Source organism: Musa acuminata, chromosome BXJ1-5, assembly GCF_036884655.1.
Source record: "Musa acuminata AAA Group cultivar baxijiao chromosome BXJ1-5, Cavendish_Baxijiao_AAA, whole genome shotgun sequence".
In the NCBI taxonomy this organism is placed as follows: Eukaryota; Viridiplantae; Streptophyta; class Magnoliopsida; order Zingiberales; family Musaceae; genus Musa; species Musa acuminata.
Genome location: NC_088331.1, coordinates 22,725,255 through 22,730,128, shown reverse-complemented (window position 1 = coordinate 22,730,128; position 4,874 = coordinate 22,725,255). Strand labels below are relative to the sequence as shown.

General features: G+C 37.3%; 1 non-coding gene across 1 annotated transcript; it reads left to right on the top strand.

The window, feature by feature from the left end:
- Nucleotides 1–4,570: 4,570 nt before the first annotated feature.
- TRNAK-CUU (transfer RNA lysine (anticodon CUU)) lies at nucleotides 4,571–4,643 on the top strand. Its single transcript has one exon. It is a non-coding gene; the product is annotated as a tRNA-Lys (tRNA).
- Nucleotides 4,644–4,874: the final 231 nt, after the last annotated feature.

Genomic DNA, 4,874 nt, shown 5'->3' with positions numbered 1-4,874 from the left:
GACTTCGAGTGTATGCCAAATGTCATGTGCAGTTTTGCATATAGAAATACGATTAAACTCATTTTTGTATAAAATACAAAATAAAGCATTCATAGCTTTTACATTTAAAGAAAACGATTTTTCTCTATATCATTCCACTCATTTATTAGTCTAGAGGATTTTTAAAAATTATATTCAACAATGCTACATAAATTAAAGTCCATAGAAATCAAGAAAATCCTTATACGAGTTTTTCAATACGTGTAGCTTGTCCCATTGAACATAGGAGGATGAGTGATAGAGTGACCCTCTAGATTATTGGCAAAAGTCATTTAAACTCTCTTAGGTGTTAAACCAAATGAGAGTAATGTGATTTTGATACCAATTGTTAGAATTGTGAATGGTACTAAGAGGGGGGGGGGTGAATTAGTGCTATCGAAAACTTTTAATGATTTTAAAAAATTACATTCGATGAAAGCCAATATCGAAAGTGAGCTTGACTTAGAGTAAGTGTAAAGTGGAGTGAGCAATAAAATTAGTAAGCAATAAAGGTAAATAACAAAGGAAAAGAGTACACCGAATTTATAGTGGTTCGGTCATCGTGACCTACGTCTACGCTCGATTCCTCCTTCGTCGAGGCCATCAACATTCACTAATGGTCTTCTTTCAATGGGAGAAGACCAACTACCCTCTTACAACTCTTTCTCCTTTTCACATGTTTAGGAGACAACCTTTACAAGTCTCACACCTCCCTTGGACAAAATTCTAAGCTTTTAAAGAAGAGAAGGGAAACTCTCAAAAGATTGCAATAGAGTTTTCTCACTTAGAGTCATAGGTTTTCATTCGCTTTTTCGTGCTTTTCAAGCAAAAAAGAGTAGGGTATTCAGAGGCCCCAATTGACTTTAAAAATGAAGCAAAAAAAGGTCTCATCCTGAGTTTTTGGGGTATTGGCGGTACCATCACTAGTACTGGGTAATACCGCTGACAATATTGGGCAGTACGACCAAATTTATAGTGGTTCGATGGTCGTGACCTATGTCCACTCTCAATTCCTCTTTCGTCGAGGCCACCGACATTCACTAACGGTCTTTTTTCAACGGGACAAGACCAACCACCCTCTTACAACTCTTTCTCCTTTTCACAGGTTTATAAGACAACCTTTACAAGTCTCACACCTCCCTTAGACAAAATTCTAAGCTTTTAAAGAAGAGGAGGAAAACTCTCAAAAGATTGCAATAGAGTTTTCTCACTTAAAGTCACAAGTTTTTATTCACATTTTGGTGCTTTTCAAGAAAGAAAGAGTGGGGTATTTATAGGCCTCAATTGACTTTAAATATAAAGCAAAAAAAGGTCTCATCCTGAGTTTCTAGGGTATTGGCGGTACCATCGCTAGTATTGGGCGGTACCACCGCTAGTATTGGGCGGTGCTATCGCCTTGTCTACATAGTACTACTACCTAACAACCTTGCACTAGTGGTACTACTACATGTTTGAGTGGTATGACTACTTAACATAGCCTAAAAGATTGTGTTTGGGCAATACCATCGTTAGTCTAGTAGTACCATCACCTAGTCAATGCTTGGGAGACTGAACTTCTAGCGATGCCACCGCCAGACCCTATTATAGGTCACTGAATGGGCCAAACAGTAGGCCCAATTTAGCCATGATTCAGGCCCAATTAGTCCCTAATTGAGTTAGTAGGATTGTACCCAAAACTAACTCAATTCAAGACCTGACTACGATAATTAAGACCTAAAAAATTATAAAATAAGATATCTAAGTTGCCTGACATGTTGTTGGTTCATTTGAACTTCTAGCGCATTGTCCGAACCTTCGACGTATCACCTTATCCATTAGCATGTTGACTTCTGCAACATCCGATTCTTTCGACCCGATACCAGAATTCTAACTCTGACACGATGCCCAATTTTGCCTTTTCTAATCGAAGTTGGTCCTACATCACTTTTCTCAAAGTACATATTAGATCGTAGACTCATCAATTGATTTTTTCATCAAAATCTGAGAGTTAACAATCTTCATGCTTATTGGCCGAGGAGGAGAAGAGGAGAGGAGAATATGAGGTGATAAACTAGAAGGCCTAGCCTATGTCCCTTTGGTTCCTTTTATTTATATCGGTCATTTATAAATTTAACCCTAATGGATCCTGCCCTATTGGGTATTGGATCTCTATCCAATTTCTTAGGCCTCTTAGATTAGTGGGTGTTTACCCAATAATCTCTTATTAGCCCTTATTGGATCTGATCTATAGGATCCAACAATTCACGGGTTTAATGGATATATCCAATAAAATAGGGGCTCCGGTGGATATCTCATATTCGAATCTCTACTCGTCATAACACCTACCATATATATGTGACCCACTAGGCCTAATATTGAGCTGGTCATGAGTCATACTTGTTAGAACTTCTTCTGGCTTAATGAATTATTATCTCCATAATAATTCACTCGACTTATCGAGTACAGACGTACTAAGCCATTACGCCATATTCCCTAGATGATATAGGGGAATCAAATCCTTTGGACCTATCTATCCTCAATTACCATGTACTTGTAGTCTCTCATCCATCTAATATCCTAAAGATCATATATCGGGTATGGTATTGTCAGGCCCATACGGTTTCTTTTCGAGTCTCGCTCTAATTGAATTCTCCCATAGAACTCTCTCTATCAATCTGAATGACCTTGGCCAAGGATTTATCTGAGCAAAAATATATAGGATATTTCTCTCATGATACCGAGAGTGGATGAAATTGGTCGCCATGCCCGATTACCGATTGTGATAGATTTGAAACTTTCAAACCTATAAGTTTGATATTAAAGAGTGGAGTACTCATACAAGACATCTTTGGTGTCATAAGTCTAAGGACTAGGTACATCATTAGGACAACGAAATCATTGTCTGATAATGAGGTATCATTAATCATCCAACATTTTGTGAGCGGATCAATTAGTGAACTCATTCTCTAATGAGAACTTATACTATAACCTTAGTATCTCCACACTAGCAGTTATGAGACCAACTAGCTCCTCATATAGATGGGTAGATGTGTATATAGTACACCAGTATGTCCGGTTATCTAGATGTCCATCTCGCGTAAGCTATAACCAAAATTATATATGGTTTGTGTTTAGAGGTGAATCAATCTCATTATCATAATCTCATCATGATCCGATTCCCATTGTATAAATCCATAGACATCATAATATATTTATGCAAAAAGCAATATAAAGTAAGAAAATATCATAATAATAGTAAACAAAAAGAGTGTATGTCATGTCACATGTGTCATCACTCACGTGATTGGCTTGTAGGGCACCAATGACTAGTAATCTCCCACTTGATCTAAAGCTAATCACCTATGTGCCTGATCCCCATCAGACCCCTGTGATGTTTAAAGATAATCTTAGACAACGACTTTGTTAATAGATCTATGATGTCATCTTCGGATGAAATTCTTTCCACTGTTACATCTCCTCGGGCCACGATCTCTCTAATAAGACCCGATTCCTTCATTTGAGTAATTGTCCCATAGTTGTCGTAATATAAGGGAATTAGTTCCTCGCTGTCTTGCATGACTCACAGATCTATTATGAACTTCTTTATCCATACTCCCTCCTGTTTTACTTTTGTCATAGTAATATACTCCGCGTCTATGGTCGAGTCAGCAACAGTATCTTACTTGGAACTCTTGTGACATAATGCTCCTCTATTCAAGATGAATACATTCATGTTCATAAAAGTTTTGCATCTTAAAGTTTATCATCTCATTCATGTTCATAAAGGTTGATAATCTTCCTAAGAAAATATTAGTCAGCGATGGCATTTTTTTTTTTGACCTCAGGAAAATGCATGCAATGGAGTCTTGACATAAAGCATGCATGGCATCCACAAGTTTTATTGCTTTATGAATTTGGATTATCAATTCAATCTCAAATAAGATTATATAATATTGGTCTATGACATAATAACTGAAGATTTTCAAGCTTGTTGCTTGCACAATTCTATTGTTGTGAGTAGCTTCTCTAGCAGGGTCCAAGATGGCTATGTAACACTGCATCACTTCGATCCTAACTAATTTCAATATATAGATGTGAAGATAAGGTCCTATTTTGTGGTCATTTCCCAATTTCAGTTATGAATGGGATCACGGATATTATTGTTGTTGCATGGATCGGTATGTTCTATCTTGTAATTGGTGTGTGGTACAGCTATTTGGAGAGAGAAAGAAAGAGATTCTTGACTTGGTGGCATATGTTGGAGAACTTTGAAGAATTGGGAGTTTTGTTGCTCTGGTTCTGATGATCTTGGAAGCTTTGATGGGCCGCCACATTTGCTTTGCCCAGTTACAAGATGGTTCTTGGAATACCTAGCAATGGCCTTTTGTTCACAGTTATCTAGCAAATCAATATTTCTGATATTGAGTTTGTATCTAATTGGCGTTGTTGTTATCTGCAGTTGCTTTCATTATCAGAATTTTAGTGTGACCAGTGGAAATTTGGAATGTAAACTATATTATCTATTCATATATGTATATATATATATACCCATGCATTGATTGATGACACTGAAACGCGTCTAGCTCAGTCGCTAGAGCGCAAGGCTCTTAACCTTGTGGTCGTGGGTTCGAGCCCCACGGTGGGCGCTGTTCGTTTTAGGGCCATTTGCTTCACATGCTTACGGTTTTTTCTTTGCTCACTACGCTTGTTTAGGTGATTTTTAGCCGTCTCAATCTTTCTCTTTCTGGGTTTTTTCTTTTGCAGTCTCAATCTTTCTCTTTCATTCTAATTCTTGATGAGTAGAGGTTTCTAGCTTGGTTTTTCTCTAACTGAAGTATTTGAAGATAATGTACAAATCATTTTCTTATATGATTTGG